At 38.4% G+C, this 21057-nt stretch overlaps 1 non-coding gene across 1 annotated transcript; it reads left to right on the top strand.

The window, feature by feature from the left end:
• Positions 1 to 18897: 18897 nt before the first annotated feature.
• On the top strand, positions 18898 to 19004 carry LOC144251201 (U6 spliceosomal RNA). The gene has a single exon (XR_013342635.1). It is a non-coding gene; the product is annotated as a U6 spliceosomal RNA (small nuclear RNA).
• The last annotated feature ends 2053 nt before the right edge of the window (positions 19005 to 21057 follow it).

Here is a 21057-nt window from a genome sequence, read left to right as displayed (position 1 = left end):
AGTAGCACCTACCTTGTAGAATTATTCAGAAAGAGAAACAATCTCTAATGTCCAGAGTCTGGCATGGCACTCAACTCTCATGCTACCCATAAACAAATTCACAGACACCAACATCAGACAAGGTCACCATGACCATGATGAAGGAGGAAAAAGGAAAGCCAATCATAATCATATCTAAGGACCAAACAACAAAAAAATAAAAATTAAAAACCAAAACAAGAATATTATCCAAACCACAACAGTGACCAAATCTCTCCCTTTTCTAATTATTTTTTATTTTATTTCTTTTTTTTCCTTGCTAATTTGAATGACTTTCTCCTTTACATTTTGTCTAAAAGGTAAAAATTATATGGTACCCAGTCATAAAATCATCCTTTTTCCTGACAATATCCAGTGCAGAGCAAAGCCTGCTTTCATTAAACCATCTCCAAAGTTCTCTAACAAAGGTAAAATTCTAATGCATGAACCACATCTAGTTTTTGTTTCTGATATTTTGACATCTGATGCATTGCTGACTAGGAAAATCTGATCCTTTCTGGGGTTAGGAAGGGACACTCGAGTTTGCCTTTCCCCAAACCAGCCAATCTGGGACTCACTTAGCCCTTGTGAGACACTAACCTTCTGCACTAATTAACCCAGAACCAGGCATCACACAACTGCAGGCAGCCTCTATTCCCCAGAGCTTCCTGAAGTGATATAAAGTGGCCAATCCTAACTTGGTCAGCCTGCTTACCCTGCCTTGCCCATTCCTTCCTGGGGAAACCACAATAAAGGCATTTTCGAGGTCCCTTGTTCTATCTCTACCTGGAAGGATTCGTCTCCAACCTGATTGTTCTCTCCCCGTGGCATGGTAGGCCCTCCTTCTCTTTGATGCTGTGAGTAATGAACTGTTTCCCGTGGCAATCTTCTGATCTGTCATGTGCACACAACTTGAATGAAACCAAAATCTCAAGTACATTTTAAAACACCTATAAGTCTTTTCCATCCTCTTACAAACATGCCCTACAGTTATCTACAAGAAGTCAGTAAACCCAAGTTTATCCAACAACAGGTGCATTTCTAGTGGTATATCTGGACGGCATTGATACAAGATTTAAGGAGGAGATGAATGTGAAGTATAGTAACTGAAACCATTGAAAACTCAATGATATTATTTAAAATCAGATCCATGGTACATTGCCTCAGGAGAGGAAATGGGTGGGTCAATCCATGTTTGTCTTCAGAAAAATAGACCTATAAATAGGTAAAATTCACAAGGTACTAAAAATATTTTGCCATATGACCTTGGAAACAGATTACTCATCTAAGATGATAGAGAAGAATGAACTTAATGCTGGCAAAAACGCAGAGAGGAGACAAAGAGAATTTCCTAGGTTCCTCAACAGTACCTGGTGTCAACTGAGGTCACAATACCTCTAGTCTAGAACTCTCCTCTCCTTTGGACCCTGTGAGGTACCTCAGTGTTCTTATAAATCTCAATACATTTTATGGGAGCCTAAGGTTACTATGTTCAGCCAAGAGAAATCCTAATAGATGTACATAATTAATAAACAAAATATTAAATGGGTCAGGTCTTTAAAACATTCTAGTAAATTTTTCTATTCATGGGTAAATTTTCTTTGACATTTGTTTTCTTATTTCTGTCTTGATCTGCTGTCCCTTTTTGCATTTCTGTTTAAAATCACATGGAATTTCTAGCACCCATTTTGTCATGGTTTCATGAGGACCCTTGAAGAACTTTTATTACCTTTGCTGCAGATACAAAGCTGCTGCTGCTATGGTGCTGTGGATCAGGTTCTTTGGGTCTCTACTCATTTTTGAGCTGAGTTGATCTTTTGGGGGCTAATTTTTTTTTAAGGCTTAAAGCCTCTAAGTCCTTTGTGGCTATGCTTTTAAAACATTTTTGTAATTCCAGGTATGGTGGTGCACACCTGTAATCTCAGCAACTTGGGAAGCTGAACAACTTAGCAAGGCCCTCAGAAACTTAGCAAGTTCCTCTTTCAGAATTAAAAAGCATAAAACGGTATTTGTTTTTTAAAGATTGACTAGCTTCACTTAGCATAATCTGCTCTAATGCCATCCATTTTCCTCCAAATTCTATGATTTTGTCATTTTTTAATGCAGAATAATACTCCATAGTATATAAATGCCACATTTTTTTTATCCATTCATCTATTGAAGGGCATCTAGGCTGGTTCCACAGTCTTGCTATCGTGAATTGAGCTGCTATGAACATCGATGTAGCAGTGTCCCTGTAGCATGCTCTTGTTAGGGCTTTAGGGAATAGACCGAGAAGGGGAATAGCTGGGTCAAATGGTGGTTCCATTCCCAGCTTTCCAAGAAATCTCCATACTGCTTTCCAAATTGGCTGCACCAATTTGCAGTCCCACCAGCAAATTGGGACTGCAATTTTAAAAAACAAATACCAAATGACTCCTTTGATATAAGGGGAGTAAACAAGGACAGGGTAGGGACGAAGAGCTTGAGAAGAAGATTTACATTAAACAGGGATGAGAGGTGGGAGGGAAAGGGAGTGAGAAGGGAAATTGCATGGAAATGGAAGGCGATCCTCAGGGTTATACAAAATGTCATATAAGAGGAAAGGAGGGGCAAGACAAGATAATACAAATGGAAGAAATGATTTACAGTAGAAGGGGTAGAGAAAGAAAAGGGGAGGGGAGGGGAGGGGAGGGGAGGGGTGGGGGGATAGTAGAGAATAGGACAGACAGCAGAATACATCAGACACTAGAAAGGCAATATGTCAAGCAATGGAAGGGAAACTGATATGATACAGCAATTTGTATATGGGGTAAAAGGGAGAGTTCATAATCCACGTGAATCAAACTGTGTAATATGATGTATTATGAACTATGTAATGTTATGAACGACCAATAAAAAAAAAAAATGGAAAAAAAAAAAAAAAAAAAAAAGCATAAAACGGGCTGGGAATGTAGCTCAGTAGGTTCAATCACCTATACCTAAATAAATAAACACAATAAAACATATTCTCTAAATATTAAAATAAAACAACTCCTAGTATTTGTTTCATTTGGCATAGAATTATTTTATCATAAGTTTATAAATTGCAAAGAATATAATCCCTGTCATGCTGGACTTGTGCTTTTAATTATGTATTTTTTTCAAAGCCTAAGAGCTCATATTTAACTTATTTTTTTAGCAATGTTTTTCATTTTCTGTAGATCAGAAAGCCAGTCCTCTCTGTCAAACCAGTCCAAAAAAAAAAGTGTGGTTGTTTATATCAGGAAACATCTAAATTTACTTCTCCCCCTCCAAGTCAAACAAACACTGTAAACTTGTCTCTTGAACAATTATTTCACTCAGACTCAGAGATAGATGGGAACTTGTCCTTGTTTGTTGACATGGTAAAAGAGGATATCTTCTGGACTCCTTGGCCATGTTCTCTTTGCTAGCTGCTCCAGGACTCTCGCTTCACAGTTATTTCTTCTTGAATTGTCTGTACTGCACACATTGCCCCCACACCAGCCTGGAAGAAAGCATTGTTTTAAGATTTTAATAGACCTATTAATAGGTAAATATTCAGGATAGTGAAGAGATATGCCTTTCTCTTTCTTTTTAAAAATGTCCATATTCTTTAATGAGCTTATTGGATTGGGGTGACGATGTGGGCCATCAGTGAAAAGACAGCTCTCCTTTTTATGCCTTTCCTTTTTATCAAGAGGAGGGAAGAGAAAAAAGTGGCAGAGAGAACACTGGTAGTGCTCTCTGGCAGATCTGTTCTTGGAAGAGTAGAAATAAAATTTGAGGATCTAAGAAATGATTCCTTTAAACTACTTTTATTGTGTGGCCTTTAGAAAATCTTCATGTCTCCCCAGGTATACAGCTGTTTCCTTGTAAAAATTGATACTTTAGCTTAGGCAGTGGTTCCTCCCCCTCAGAGAGAAGCAGAACCCTCCCAAGGGCTTCTCAGCGCAACTGCCAGTTCCTCCCCAGAAATTCTGATTCTATATGGAGTTCATTTAGGTCCTAGGAACAAGCATTTTAGTCTCCTCAAGTGACTGTGATGCTCATGCTGATTGCAGAATCAGTACTCTGAACAAGTACAATTTCAGGCGAGAGTGTTAAAAATACAGATCAAGGATCTGAGTACTTAGTAGTGAGATGTGGAAGGTCAAATGAAAATTAAAAATAAGAGGCTTAATTCTCCTGTCAAAAATAAGAGATTCCCCTCCTTTTCCCCTAGAACTCTAAAATTTTAAGTATTCTCTCTTCTCTTTAAAATGGCTGTATAACCTTTTTAAAACCAGATAGGCCTTTGTTGGCTTGATGTCAGGAATGTCTTTCTCAAGAGCCTGAATTCCCTTTATTGGAAATGTAACCATCAAGGGAGATAGTTCCTGGTTTTAGTCTGGAAGTTTCTATGAGACAAGGAGAGCCAACATCTACAGCCCCCTGTTCCAAATTGCAGAACCAACTCCTTCCACACAGATAGAAGGATTTTGCTTTTCTCTCCAAATGGTACTGTCTTATTGGAGAAATACTTTTTGTTGATCTTGAGAACGTGCATGCGTAATAGGATCTACCTGGTTCTCTGAAATGATATGTCTTCCCATCACTCTATCAGCAGATTGCCTACGATATGCAAATATAAACCATATTCTAGTTTAATGTCTATTCAATAGTAAAGCTTTTTTCTGTCTCTACTGTATTTGTGGAGAGGTTTTCTGGGTTGAGGGAATATTTTATTTCCTTAACAGATGTCAGGGGTTTTTGTTTTTGTTTTTTGCAGTTCTGGGGATTGAACCCAGCAACTCGCACATACTCAGCAAGCACTCTACCACTAAGCTACATCCCCAGTGCCCAAGAAGTGTCAATATTTCTTACCATTGGTTCCCCAGAAGAAGCAGTGAGCCTGCAGTTGGTGTAGAAACCACAGTGGAAAAGCTTTATCCCATTGCTTCCAAAGTCATGTGGTCAGCCTTCAAGGGTTCCCATAGGACCAGGTCACATGTGACCTGTGCTGATGCCTTTGGAAGCACTGTAGAGGGGCCAGGTCATGAGTGAGTGAACATGTGGTCAGAAAGTACTTGTGCAGGTAGTGTGTCCTCGCAGCCTGCCTATAAGACTTACCTCTGGCAGGCTCCTCTCTTTAGCCTCTCAGTGCAATGCCTCAGTGGGATTGTCCTCTTATCATTGAGGGTGCTGCTTTGTGCTTGCTCTAGGATTGGGACTGTGGAGAATTGGGACTGTGCATCTCAGAAGAGCACTGCAAAGGTCACCATCCTTCAGGAAGGACCACTATTTTCTCTAATATTTCTGTTTTCACACTTAGATCTTGCCTTTGCCTTGGTTTCAAGTCTTATCTCAATGAGCTTTGTATTAGTGAGCTTTTCATCACTGTGACAAAATACTAGAGAAAAGAAAAAGGATGAAAGCTTTATTTTGGCTCATGGTTTTAGGGCTTTCAGTCCCTAGTATCTGGTCCTATCTCTGGGCTTGTGGTGAGGCATAAGGTCATGGCAGGCAAGGAGTAGTGGAGCAAAGCTGCTCACTCATGACAGTCAAAAGAGGGGAAAGAGAAAGAAGGGGTCGGGGGAGAAAGTGGCCAGCGACCAGATGTGGTGGTCCCCAAGATTATGCCCCCAAGGACCTGTTCCATTCAACTAGGTCCCACCTGTCTGCAGTTTCCACCACATGCCAATAGTTCTTTTTATTTATGAATCCATCAATGGATTAGTCCACCGATGGGGTAAGGGTCCTCATGTTCTAATCATTTCTCCAAAGCCCCACCTCTTGACATTGCTGCACTGTGGACAAAGTCTTTAAAACAAGAACCTTTTGGGGGCATTCCAGATCCAAAGCATAAGAAGGCAGTAATGCTAGAAAAAAACTCCCTGCATTGTAAACTCCTTTTCCTCTTCTGTGTCCCTGCCTACCTCCTTACCTGTGGACTGTACTTCCATTTGGGGATATTTTCCTGTTAAGCAGGGTAAAATCTGGGTGTTAGCAGGTGGGGGTGTCCAAGAGTGTGATTTGAGGTATGCTAAAAGATATCTTCCCCACCATCAAGATTAGAGGCTGTGTGAGGAAAGGAGAGAGAGAGAAATGGTGCTCAGATCTGGGCCAGTTACAACAAGTTTCGTTTTGTTTTTAAATTATTTCCTTCATTTCCTTTTTCTTAGCACAAAATGTATATACATTTCTTTATATCAATATTTGACATATCAAAAAAAGTGCCAACATATTTTAGACAATACACTAGAAATAATAAATAAAATCATATATATCCTTTAAATGTTGGGCCCTTTCAATTTTTCTAAAGAGACTAACTTTTTCCATGGCAACAATAGATGTACATTTTGTAATGAAAATTTATGATGATAAATACACAGGCATTTATATATTTCCACAGTATCTTTCTTTTTCACAGTTACCAAAAATTTACACAATCCAAGTGAGTGATGTTTTTTTCCCATTCTTTCACCTTCCGTATGTGGATGTCTTTGCCTATGAGGTAAATCTCTTGGAGACAGCATATTGTTGGGTCTTTTTTTTTTTTAATCCATCTGCCACTCTGTGTTTTTTGATTAATGAGGCTAGGCCATTCATATTCAAGGTTATTATTGAGATATGATTTGTATTCCAGTGACCTGGGTTTATTTCTAGTTTTTAATTTGATTTAGTTTCTCCTTTGATTGACTATTCCTTTAGTGTAGTTCCTCCCTTTGCTGGTTTCACTTTTTTTTTTTTCCATTTCATCTTTATGGTATATCTTGTTGAGAATGTTTTGTTGTGCAGCCTTTCTAGTTGCAAAATCTTTTAACTTTTGTTTATCATGGAAGGTTTTTATTTCATCTTCAAATCTGAAGCTTAATTTTGCTGGATGTAGGATTTCTTCTTTGGTATATATTATTCCAGAAGCTCTTAGCTTTGAGGGTCCGGGTTGAGAAATCAGCTGAAATGTGAATTGGTTTCCCCCTTTCCGTAAACTGCTATTTTTCTCCTGCAGCCTTTAAAATTCTATCCTTATTCTGAATGCTAGGCATTTTCATTATAATGTGCTTTGATGTGGGTCTGTTGTAATTTTGTACATTTGGGGTTCTGTAAGCCTCTTGTATTTGATTTTCCATTTCATTATTTAGGTATGGGAAAACTTCTGATATTATTTCATTGAAAAGACTGTGTATTCCTTTGCTTTGTATCTCCACTCCACATCTTTATGTATCTTGATAAATCTTAAATTTGATCTTTTCATGTTATCCTGTACTTCTTGAAAGTTCTGTTCATGGTTTCTTAATGTCTTCTCTCCATAGTCAATTCTATTTTCAAGATTATGTATTTTATCTTCATTGTCTGAGTTTTGTCTTTTTAGTCCAGTGGTCTAGTCTGTTGGTGATGCTTTCTATTGAATTTAATTTGGTTTATTGTTTCCTCCATTTTGAGAATTTTTGCTTTTTTTTCTTCAGAATCTCTGCCTCTCTATGGAAGTGATCTTCCACTTCTCTCTGATTTCATTTCTTATACCATCCTTTACTTTGCATATCAGTTTAACTATGTATATTCTAAACTCCTTTTCTTACATTTCTTCCATTGTGGTGTCAATGGATTCTGTTATTGAATTACCTCCGTATGTTTGGTGTGATTTGTTCCCTTGTTTTTTTCGTGTTGTTTGTCTACCTATTTAACAGTATGAATCTGAGACTGTAGAGTTTCTACCCTGTGGATTTATAGTCCTATAAATCTTTATAGTCCCTAAAGTTTTCCAGTACCTCACTGCTTAGGGGGAGACAAATAATAATAACAACCAATACAAACAATATATAACATTAAACCAAGTAGTTCCTAATATGTAGCCTACAATGTTAATTATCACAATAAAAATAAATTATATGATGTTGTTGCCTACAATAAAAACAGCAAGTTTGCAAAAGGGTTTATAATTTCAAATGGTGGACAGGGAGAGAACAGAAGTGATACAGGATGTGGTGATTATGAGGGAGAAGGAGAGAAGTAAAAAATTAAAGGAAGAGTGAAAGAGAATTATAAAGATTGGCTGTTAGCAGAATAAAAGAGAATCAAGAGAAACAGGAGAAAATTTATATATGTGAAGTAAAAATTTAAAAAAATACAAATACAAAACAAAAGTATACTAATCAAGCATCCTACTTCACAAAAAAAAAACTAATCCATGAAAAATAACTGGATTTAAAAATGCTAGAAATGAGAAAAAAAAAAAATATATATATATATATATCCATGTATCATTAAGGTCACAATTAAACAGAGAAAAAAATAATTTAAAAAAATCTTGATGAAAATCTAAAGAATTTTTTCCATTGGAGTTCAAAAGAGTCTCAGCTTCTCTTCTCAGCAGTTTTAAGTGGGATCTTCTGGAGCGTGATGCTCTACTATCTGGATTGCAGGAATGAGATAATCACCTTGGTGGAATTCCTGGAGGCAGGATTTAGGCTTAGGTGGACTCCAAGCTCTTTGCTTAATGCCAGTTGGTTTACAGATTTTAAATCAGGGCACCTTCAGCACCCCATACTTGCTGGTCCTCCATGGAAGATTGCACTCCAGGGATCTCCCCTGGGTTTCACTCATGTGGAGGGTGACCCAGATCTTAGTCTCCCCTATGTCACCTTTGAACCCCATGTTTCTGGTCATGGGTTCAGTCTCCAAGCAATCTCGCTTGTCCCTGCCCTTCTGAATTTCCCAACAGATGCATCTCTCCCAGTAGGTCCTGCAAGCAGACAGATTGGCGGGGGAGTAGTAGAGCTGGGTGAGTTTCCACAATCAATTTTCCCCTATGTAATCCTCTCTCCATGTTTAATTTTATCCTGGTCACTTAAGCATACTCTATGTCATGCAGTGTGTGTTTCCTTGGCCTATATTTCAGGCCAAACTCCAGTTTGCCAAGAATTGGCCTCCTCAGTTGCTGGCCCCCATGCAGCAGCTACAAAATGGTTCCTTCCTTTGTCCTCTGCAAGCTACTTGGAGAGATGGTGGCTTTTTTCCCTGCACATGGATATTGTGCAGTGCATCTTTCAGGTTTGCCGGGCAATGTTCTTGATCTCTACACTCTCCCAAAAATGTAGGTTTCTTTAATTCCCTATCTCTCCACTGTGCTTGTGGAGGGACTGCTGTGGCTGGTGCTTCCAGCCCAGTCGAGGTAGTAGCTGTGCCACTGGGGATTTCTTTCTTATTTTATTATATCCAGCTTCCTGAGTCCCTGATCTGCTTTGAATGTCCAGTTTTAAGTTCCAGTAAAGTCCTCCATCTTTTTTTTTTACCCACTTTGCTGAGAGCTTCTTGTCTGCTTTCTTGGTTCCACTCCACAGAGCATCCAGGAACACAAACTCCTTTTATTTCACCATCTTGAAAAAGCCCTGGCTCCTTCATTTATAAAATGGAGAAAAGTTACCCATCTTTCTTGTTGTTAAGATCCTATTTGGTGCTTTTGGGGTACCTAGGCTATGTGAAGGCTCAGATCAGATGATATGAATTAGCCTCTTTTTAGACAAAGAGCATACCCTTGATGGTGCTGAGTAAAATGATGGGGGCTGGTGGGCTCTCTGAGAGCTAAGACATTACCAACAGGGAAGTCTGGGCTCAGCATGAAGGGGAAATATATCTGCAATAGAGGAGAGAGAGAAATACTTATGGAAGCACAACTTCCCCAGCCTTATAATTTTGCCAGCTGCAAATCACAAATATTGTTATCAAGAGGTCTAAGTAGGAAAGGCACCATAAACATACCTTGGAGAAAATATAGTCTCTTCAACAAATGGTGTTTGGATAATTGGAAATCCATATGTAATAAAATGAAATTAGACCCTTATCTTTCACTCTGCACAAAACTCAAAGTAAATCAATGACATAAGCATTAGACAGAGACCCTGTGATTACTAGAAGAAAAAGAAGGTACAAATCTCCATCATGTCAGCTTAGGAACGGAAGTAAAACCAATAAATGGGATGGTATCAAACTAAAGGAACAATCAAGAACATTAAGAGAGAATCTACAGAATGGAAGAAAAATCTTTACCACATGCACCTCAGATAGACCATTAACCTCCAGGGTATATAAAGAACTCAAAACACTTAACAGCAAAAAACAAAAAATAAACAACCAAAAAAAAAAAAAACCCCACAAATAGCCCAATCAATAAATGGACAAAGAAACTGAACAGACATTTTATAGAAGAAATACAATCAGTCAACAAATATATGAAAAAAATGTTTAACATCACTAGCAATTAGAGAAACAAAGTTTAAAACTACACTGAGATTTCAACTCACTCTAATCAGAATGGCAATTATCAAGAATAAAAGTAACAATAAATGTTGGTGCAAATATAGTCTCATGTGGAGGAAAATGTACATTCATGCATTGATGGTGGGACTGAAAATTGGTGCAACCACTCTGGAAAGCAGTATGGAGATTCCTCAGAAAACTTGGAATGGAAATGCCATTTGACCCAGCTATCCCAAATCCTCAGTTTATGCCCAAAGGATTTAAAATCATTATACTACAGTGATGCAGCCACATCAGTGTTTATAGAAGCTCAATTCACAATAGCTGAACTATGGAACTAACCTAGGTGCCCTTCAACAGATGAATGGATAAAGAAAATGTGGTGTATATATACACAGTGCAATATTACTCAGCATTAAAGAAGAATGAAATGATGTTATTTACTGGTAAATGGATGGAGGTGGAGAATATCATACTAAGCAAAATAAGCCAATCCCAAATAATCAAAGGTTGAAGGTTTTCTCTGATATGTGGATGCTGACTTACAATGAGGGGTGGAGGTTCATGGGATTATACAGAGGGAGTGGGGCAAAGGAAGAGCATATGGAAATGGTAAGATGGTAGAATGAATCAGACATACATTTCCTACATTCATATATGAATACATGACTAGGGTAACTCTACATCGTGTACAACCATGGAAGAATGGGAAGTTATACTCCATCTATGTATGATATGTAAAACTACATTCTACTGTCATGTATAACTAAAAAGAACAAATAAAGTATGTTTTAAAAAGAGGTCTAATGGCTTATTTTCTGTAGATAATCACATTTATTGAATTAAGAACAAATGAATGGAAGAAGGAAGAGATGAATGTTACTTGTTTTAAGATGCAGTTTGAGATGTAGACATATTTTTGGCGAAGTCTTGTTTTAATGACACATGTGAAATGCCAGTCCAAAAGTTTTATTTGCAATTCTGAAATTAAAAATAATCTCTGAAATGCAAAGTTTGTGGACAAATTTATGGCAAACTCATTCAGCAGCAAAATCTCAACTGATGTAAAACTTGATGACCATTCTGAAATGGCGAACACAATAATATCTCAGGATTCCCTATAATATTAGCAGTTTGTTCTTAAATTTATTTACTTTTTATCCACCCCACTACCACCACCACCACCACTGGGCCCAGTGACTGATAGAATGCTCCCAAATAATGGTTAACTCTATAGCTAAACTTACATGAGTCAAATGCAACCTACATAAAAGCCATGTTCATGAATAATTTGCTTTTTGAGTTGAAGCATTTAAATGCAAACGACTTGGTCTCTGGAAAGTGTTTAGATTCATGGCTTTGTCTTCACATTTTCTGTGACCCAGACACCAGTGCAGACACAACACTTGCTCTGTTATTGGAACAGCACCTAGTGCGCAAGGTTAAGGTTTGGCTTTAGTTTTCTGTGGTACAGAGTCCTCTTCTGAGTTTCAGAATGACTCTGAGCTCAGAGGCAATAGGGACAGATGCTAAAAGCTAAATTCCCATGTGATTGTCTGCCTCCTCCTCAGGAGCACAAATAAGTCACAGATTTAGAAGGGCCACCACTCCTGTGGCTGTACTATTTATTAGGCTATAATTTATGTTAGGAGGCAGGGGATTCCAAATGTAAAGGCCAAAGCACCAGGAAGCCTTCTTGAGATCTCAGAAATGAGTATGTGTCCTAGAACATCTACCAAGCCCTCCAGGGGAAGCTGAGCAAGCAGGATAAAATTTCTCATTGGCTTCCTTAAATTCGAGTGAATGGTATTATGGGTTCTTACATCAAATGTAGATGGGGCTGGACTCCACTTTCAGAGAAGAGGAGGGGTTTTGAGTCAGTTTAATTATTGCATCTCACGGACATGGCCACCCACCCAACTGGAGCCCTCTGGGCTCTGCACCCAGTTCACTTCCTGACTACACAGGTTTTCTTTGGTACAGATAACAAATGCCTCAGGTGCTTTCCATTTGTCCCTTGCCAAAAGCTGTCACTGATGTGTGAAGTGCCTGGTTTGAAAGTGTTCCAACACAGCATTCTTTGGGTTTGAGGTTTGTTCTCACTGGTGCTCACGGGTGTGGGAAGTTCCCTGGGGGCTGAGGCAGTAGCTCACTTGCTGGGCTGAGCAGTGATCTTCCGCTGTGTGTCTGAGATTTCTCAGCAATGAAAAGCATCCAGGTTTTGAGGAGGTTTTGGATTTGCCAATTATTTTCAAATGCATGGTGGTTGGTGTTACTTTCCTCCAATTCTCAAGTCAGAAGACAGAAAGTTGTTTTCTTTCATCTTTGTTTGTTTTAGGCCACAGAATTTTAAATCCAAATTTGCATTTCCTGGTTAGATTCCCATTGTATGTGTTGCAACACAACATTTCAGATCTGGCAACACAACATGTTAGAAATCTCCTAAGGAGTAAATACTTGTTAACTGACTCTACACCCCACTTCCCTCCCTTTCCAAGATTTTTATTCTGCTTAGCACCTAACCTATAATGTCGTTTATTAAGATCAGAAATTTAATTATGTACAAATCTGAAACCTGAACCTATTAAGTCTATAGATCCCTTGGAAATGCCATTTTCCAGGTGTGCAATCACTGTAAATGTGCAAAAATGTTGCACAACAATTAAGATTCAAAGCTTAACTTAAAATAAGCTGAGGGACTAGCATTTTAAATAGAGAAAAACTGCTCTGTAGACATGAGAAGAAATAAGAAAACTATGTGAGATAAATGAGAAGGGAAATTACAAGGATTGTATCCACACAGAAGTTATTAGAGGAGATACACTGGAGGAAAGAAGGACATGAAGTTGGTAAACTGCAAACCCCTGCAGAATCCTCTTGCCTGCTCAGCTCCCCCCCCACTGTCTTCCTGGGTCCCCCTCAACCCAGGCAGATGCTCACTCCTCTGAGTGTTTGGACATAATCACACCCTCCTGTGTGTCTGTTTACCTGTTTACCTTTGGATGTGTAATTGCAGTTCACATCATCATCAGGGTTTATATATTTTTAATTTTTAAAATAGTGGTTATTCTTTTTTAAAAAATCTATTTTTTTTTGTAGTTGTACACAAAAACTCTATTTATTTATTTATTTCTATGTGGTGCTGAGGATCAAACCCAGGGCCTCAAATGTGCAAGGCAAGTGCTCTATCACTGAGCCATAACCTCAGCCCTATCATCAGGGTTTATTAACTCTCTCTTCTACTAGACTTTAAGCTCCTCGAGGGGGAGGATCATGAGAAATGTCTAAGATGGTACATTCTATGCAGCAGGCTATCAGTGAGTGTTAGCTCTCTCTGTGTGTGTGTGTGTGTGTGTGTGTGTGTGTGTGTATGTGTGTGTAAATAGTGTATGTGATAGAAATGCGATGTACCACCCAGATGATCCCTCCTCAAAGAAGGACTTGTTCCTTGGGGACTGTTAGTGGACAGCCGTCAGCTCTCAGCCAATCTGGAGATGGCCTGGGATGGGGAGAGCTGCCTCAGCCCCAGATCATGCCCTTCTGGGGGCTGGGCCATACCTACTGCCTGGGGCCAGCCATCTGTTCCTGGCAGGGACAGCTCTGAAGGCCATTTTAGCTCCAGGATTCTCTGTGTGCTTGTCCAAGGCTCCTGGGGCTCTCACAGGTTGGCCTTTCTCTCTGTCCACTCCTATTCTTGCCCCTTGCAGCCATAGGTGTTGCTCCCTATGAGTGCTCATTTCGCCAAGTCCTGGTTCGGAGTTTATTTCCAGGAGAACTCTTCTTGTAACACCTTTTAGCAGAGGTTAAACAATAGTAATGGCCTGGAGGTAGAGGACTGAAGCAGAAATATTTTAATATCTTAAACAGTTTGGGGTTTTACAGGAGAAGAAGTAAATACAAAACTAAGAAAGCAAAGTAGTCTGGTGGAGAGGAGTAGTAGCTCAGGAGCCCCAGAGCAGGTGATCTTGCTGGCTCTGCTGTGAGCGCAGGCAGTGCATGAGCTGGGACAGTCACACTGTCACCCTGGGGCCTCCCATCTGTACTACAAAGAAAAGGAGTTAGAAAAAAATATCTCCACATTCCTCTAACTCTAAGAATGTACAGTGAGAATTCGGCTATGAACAGGTTTCTAAATATGATCTCAAAACTATAAATCCAGAGAAAAGGAAATGTACCATTCGGGGCTGCAGGCAGTGATATAACATCCCTCAGAGAAGTCATTCTGGCAGCTCTTTGGGATGTGTGAGAGATTCTTTGATGGCTGCTTTCTGAAGAGAACTGCCACCTTTCAGGGAAAATAAGGCAAAAGTTCAGCAAAGGCTTGGGCTCTGTGGGTAGGGGACATTAGGATAGAAACATGGTAAGAGATGAAATCAGATCCAAAAACATTATCATTAACATTAAAATGAAAAGAACAGCAGGAAGCAATATTTTGTAGTCTCAGAAGTAAAACTCAGGTAATTCAAGAAATTGGGCCAAAAATGAAAGTCGGAATCTTATTTATTTCATTTTGGTTTCAGGACCCTCTGGTTTATATTTTGTTTAATTAAAACAAGTCATTCAACATATAATTATCAAAACTTACTTATTTCTATCAGTTAGGTTTTCTTGGCACAGTCAACAAGGAACAAAAGAATAAAAAAGAACTAACAATCATAGTATGTTAACAGAATAGAAAGAAAAGTGGAAGCAGGCAGGCTCCCAAGAGGGGAAGCATTGATGCTGCAAGGATCTAGCAGCTGGAGGAAGAGCTCTTCCTGGCTCCACACATGCTTTATTCTGCCATCTGCTTCTTAAGGTTCAGTTTCCCAGGAAACAAGAGGATGGACTCACTGGAGTTATTTCCCAAGCTGTGACAGGAAACAGGGAAAAATTTACTGACAGTCCTACCACGATTTCATTCACTGGGGCAGGGGCCAGATACCAAAGAAAGATCAAGGATCTCTTACCAACAGAAGGGAGAAGCATGGATGTTGGACCATCAAAACTTTCAGACACCTCCCATCCCTTCTTGTACCAGGCGGATGGGTATGCATTGGTGACAGGCACAGACATGCCCCTGCTCTCAGGGAGCACATAGTCTGGTGAGAAAGCATAGCAGGATATGGCAGGGGTACTGTGCGGGTGGGCGGGAGGAATGAAGAGTGACTTCCAGTGGTATGAGATTCCTTTTAGGGGTGGTGAAAATATTATGGAATTAATGGTAATCAACGAATAACTTTGTGAATGTATTTAAATCACTAAGTTGTACATTTTAGAAGGGTAAACTTTATAGGAATGTGATGGTATCTTAATAAAGTGGTTAATTAAAAAAACGAAAAACAAAATATAACAACCACTACAACAGAAAACAGGGTATGGCAGATATGTCAGTTAGCTACTAACACCCATTTTTCAATCTAATTTTTCCTTGACCACTTCCATTCCACAGTTTGGAAAACTAAAGGATTTATTTTCCACATTCCCGTTCAGCTAGGAATGGCCAAGCAACACATTTTTGGCCAATATATACAACTAGAAGTTTGCTAGAGAATTCAGAGGTACCTGGCACTATTCTTTCTCCTTTCTTCTGCTTGAGGCATGATGTCTGTGGTACAGCAACCATGCTGTGACTATGAGGATGAAACAGCAAGTAAAAATACTGGAGGAGAAGGCATGAGCCAGCCTAGGGCCTTCATATTATCATTAAAGAACATCTTTGTTATTTGTAAACTATTGTTAGTGAGGTTTTTTAGCTACTTGCTGCTGAATGAATTTCTAACTGATAATATGGGGAAACTTACTTAAACTATGGAGTCTGGGAAGGACTCTGAGGAAGTAAATGAAGTATAAATAGAAATATCTAAATGGCTTGTGGGCTTTGAAGGGAAGGACAATCATTCTAGAATATTTGTGCCTATTTCTTTCATAATGCATGTGAACTGAGCTGGGCTAAAATTTCTGAGCACTCACATCCTTTAAACTCAGGGAAAAATATTTATTTTTATTATTATTTCTATTATTAATTCAAAGAAAATCCCTCCAGCATGGTCTGATAGAATTCGAGGAATCAATGGATTATTCTTCTTGTTTTTAAATTTCTCTGCATCTACTTACAACTTACTTTCAATCTCAAATTTCTCTCTTATTGAAAAGAAAAATCCTCCTCCAGCAGCTACATTATTTTTTGTTCTTCCTTGAAAACTTGACTCTGTTTTTTGGTATTTACTTTTTCTCCCTTACTTGGTAAGTCTATCAATTCTGGCTGTTGGACAGTTAGTCTATCATGCACTAAATCTGGTCTAAAAAAGTCCCTGGAACAATAGAAAGTGGCTTCTATTGTTATGGTTAAAGCTTCATCCCAGGGTTTCATAAACTGACTTCCAGTCCACTCATGTATAATCGAAGTAAGCCTTATTGAAGCACATTGGTGGCAGCTGACCAGAACATAAAGCTATTCCCCTGATCAGCCCTGAACAATTGCATGCTCCTTATAAGCCTGAAAACTGCAAGTTCAAGTAAGCCAGGTTACAAAAGAGGGAGAGTGCAGTCAAGCGGCTGGAAGCCTAACCAATCACAGCCCAATCACCCCAGTTACAGAAACAGAGCCCCATTACCCTAGTTACAGAAACAATGCCCCATTAGGTAGTTCTGTGTTCTTAAAGGTTTCTATAGCAAAAGGAAAAGAACATCTTGCCCCAGTCATGACCCTTGTACTTGGCATGGTTGTTTTACAGAATGGAGTCACAAAACAAAAGAGAGTCACATTTCCTTTTACTATCACACTATTAGGGCAGGAATTTTGACCATTTTGTTCACTACTGTGTGCCCAATCATCACAGTGGTGCTAGCGTATAGTTTCTGCTCAAGAACTATATCAATGCCTTCTTAAAAATCAAAACAATGAACTTTTTCTTCTTACTTTTAAATGCTGTTGCCTTTGTAATTTTTGATGACTTTCTTCTTGAAACTCACTCATCTTTTTGCTTTTTGTAACATAATTATGTTTTATTTTCTTTTAAACGTTTTGTTATTTTTATTATACCCACATATGAAAATAGTAAAACATGATGATAATGGTACAGGCTCAATTTCCAATGAAACTCATGGCCAAATTTATTTCATCTGAATCGTCACTCAGTCCCTGCCTATGATAATTTGACGCTATCACAGGCATCATGTCATTTCATCCACATTTATTCTAGCTTGTGTTGCCAAAAAGAAAATAAATATTTTTTAAAGAAAAAGAAGAAACATAATATCATCATTATATATAAAAATGAATAATAATCCTGGAATATCACTAAATTCATTTTTGTTTTTATTTTTGACCCCTTTGTTTAATGGAAAGTGGGACAGATAATTCCCTGGATGGTAACCTAAATTCTTAGGAAACTGAAACCACTTTACTTTGGCCAATAATTAAACTGAGACTTTGATCTTTAGTTGTCTGACACCCATGTCTGCCTCCCAATCAATTCTGAACTTGAGAGGAAGAGTGATGCTCAGCACCATCAACAGACTATAAATGTTATTTAGGAACACTCAGGAAAATGCCAGATCAAAGAGCTGAAGAGTTGAAAGTGATCACTTCTTGGGAGGGGACAGGTCTTAGTGGGTGGGGGAGAGAAGCAACACTTTTCTCTTTGTTTTAATCTTATTAACAATATGTGACTTTAAGATCTATACATATATGTTGGAAAAAAAATTAAGAAAATAATGAAATATGTATTGTATCAAAACACTTACACTTAACCCAAAAGTCACCTCTGCAAACTATTGCACCCTGCTCACAGGTGCCCATTCCTAGATACCTGGGGTTCCTGCTTTCTTCTTTTTGCCCTTGCCTCACAGATCCAGTGATGCAAAGGTCCTTTTCTTGTCATGGGCATCACCACCCTGTGTCCCCATTGCTCCTTGACTTCTTCCTTATCTCCAGCATCTCTCACCTGGATCATGACCATGTTGTGATCATTTCATTCCTAAATTCCTATGTTCAATTCCTAATCTCCTCTACTTTGTGTGTGACAGTGTTTGGAAATAGGGCTTTAAAGAAGGAATTAAGGTAAATGAGATCATAGGTTGAACCCTGATTCAATGACAGGTATCTTTCACAGAAGAGGCAATGATACAGACATGCACACAGAGGGAAGATAATATAAAGGCAGGGGAGATGGTCACCTGCAAGCCAAGGAGAGAGGCCTCAGAAGAAATACTCCTGCCAACCTCTTGACCTCAGACTTCCACGAGAAAATAAATTTCTATAGTTTGAGCCACTCAGTTTATGATACTTCATTATGGAGGCCTTAACAAGCTAATATACCATCTCCCTGCCTTCATCTAATGCTAAAAGGCAGAGATTGTGTTTGCATGCTCAGGGGCTAACACAATACCTGGCATATAATAGATGCTGAAAAACATGATTATCAATCAGCTGATCAAATGAATGAAATCTGAAATTAGCACAATTCTGTTTTGTAGCATAAAAAAACAGTGAATTGATGGTGATAATATATGTGGGAATTTTAAATTATCTATAAATCTATATCTATATAATTGTTTTAGAACTTGTAAAGGTGAACTGAAATGGCAATTTATTACTTGGTCTTGAGTTTCTGCACTCAGAATGAGTCATGTCCAGTCCTTTAAATTGGGTGGTTTCTTCTTAAAACATGAAATCATGTGCTTGCTTCAGTAGCACATATACTAAAATTGGAATGATACAGAGAAGATTAGCATGGTCCCTGCACAAGGATGACATGCAAATTAGTGAAGTGTTACATATTTTTAATTAAAATGAATAAATTAATTAAAAAAGAATATCATAAACCATATGGAAAAGTACTATAGCTACCCAGGGATTATGCTTATAAATTTGACACTTTATTAAAGTTCCCATTTTAAAAAAGTGGTTTCCACTTCACACCTAATAAACTCATTACATATTTTTTAAGCAGAGTAAAATTTCTGCTTAGAAGTGTTTTAATCCTGGTTTCATGCTTCAAATGAGCATCTTCAGTTAAAAAAATCCAGGAAAAGGTATTAAAGGTGACCTATCCAATCACTTTCATTTTTTTATAGTTAGATATATGTAAATATTTTAAATTATCACACTAATTGTACATTTTCATGGAGTACAGTGTGATATTTAAATAGATGCATATGATTGTGTTATGATCAGAGTGTGGCAGTTGGCTTATCTGTCACCTCATGCATTGATCATTTCTTTGCCAACCACTTTCTTATACAGATAAGAAGCAATAGCACCTACTATCATGTAGCTGCCTGCTACCAGAACCAGTCTGATGCACTTATTATGCCTCTCCTGAAAACAGAAGTTCTGCAGTCAGAGTAGTTTGAAGAAAATGGAATTTAAATGTAATTCAACAAAGGAAAAGCCAGCAAACTTGCATAAATAAAAATAATAGAAAAAGTATGGCTCTTAACATTATTTCTAAATAAAATATTGTAAATGAGCTTCATCCAATCTTAATATATCCTTTGGCTTTGGGCCATTTTAAAATACTTATTTGTTTTTGCAAAAAAAATGCATTTGAATAATGTATATGCAAATTGCCTTTGAATAAGTGTAACCATAAAGATTTTCTTTATTCATTTATTGTCTTTCCTTTAAGGAACTACAAGTGTTTCCACTTAAGTTAGCTGTAACTTGTTACACCTGTGCTTTTTCACATAACCTTAACACTTTGGATACTTAAACAGTGATTAGAGCCCATGAGAACAGCACTTAATAACTAGGGAATTATCTTAACATAACAAATTTACATTGTCTACCCATACATTGACACAACTTGGAAGCGCTATATGAAAAAGGAAAAATGGTGAGCTTGCTGTGTGGAGGGTGGGGGGAATTCAGGGAATTTAGACTTTTCGGGTTTCAGAGGAGTGGGTAGGGCTCAGAGTGCAAGGGCTTTTATGCTTTATGGTGTCCTCATGACAGGCACAGTCACAGATTGTAAGGGTGAATTCTTGCTCTTCTTCTTCCAGAATATAATGCTTCACTTGGTGAGGGATGCAAGGGACATAGCATGGCTTTTTTGTGTTTAGGTTTCAGGAATCTTTGTTCTTTACACATGCAGGAAGTGGTTAGAGTGGCCTAGGTCTGACAGTGTAGCTGGGTGGGAGTTGTCTTCAAGAATCATCAAGAAAAGAAGGCCCCCATAGGGCAAAGATATTAGTAGGCTATTCATGAACATATAGCAGAGACTCCAAGAGATTCCCACAAATGACTAGGTGTGATGGTTAATCTGGATTTTCAACTTGATTGGATTGAGAGATGACTAAGATTAAGAGACTTCTAGTGTGTCAATGAAAGTCTTTCCAGAGATGATCGGCATGTGGGATATCAAACTGAATGGGGAGAATCACCTGAATGTGTGTTGCACTGTTAAGTAGGTGGGGGACAAAAGACAAAAGAAGAAGAAAGTTCTGAGAATGCAAGCTGGATTCTTCTGGAGTGGATGCATCTTTTGCTGCTGTCATTATCTGAGGACATTGGACTCCACCTCCTTTACTCTTCCAACATGGACTCTGACTAGCAATTCTCTAGGGATTTCCCAGGTCTTCAGTCTTGGATTGGGGATGCATTGGTCCTTCTTGTTTTGTGGCTCCAGTTTCTCGGACTGAGACACTACTGGTTCCTCCTGCTCTCTGTGATGCAGATAGTCATTGTGAGACTATCCAGCTTCTGATCATGTAAACCTATCTATAAAATTCTTTTTTCATCACACATATACATATCCTGTTAGTTCAGTTCCTCTAGAGAACCCTGACTAATACTGGGTAAGACTTTGAGGGGTACAGAAATTTGTAATTGGTCAA

The sequence above is a fragment of the Urocitellus parryii genome, chromosome Y (genome assembly GCF_045843805.1).
Source record: "Urocitellus parryii isolate mUroPar1 chromosome Y, mUroPar1.hap1, whole genome shotgun sequence".
Lineage (NCBI taxonomy): Eukaryota > Metazoa > Chordata > Mammalia > Rodentia > Sciuridae > Urocitellus > Urocitellus parryii.
Note: the sequence above shows the minus strand (reverse complement) of the source record. Positions and strands in the feature narration are given on the sequence as shown.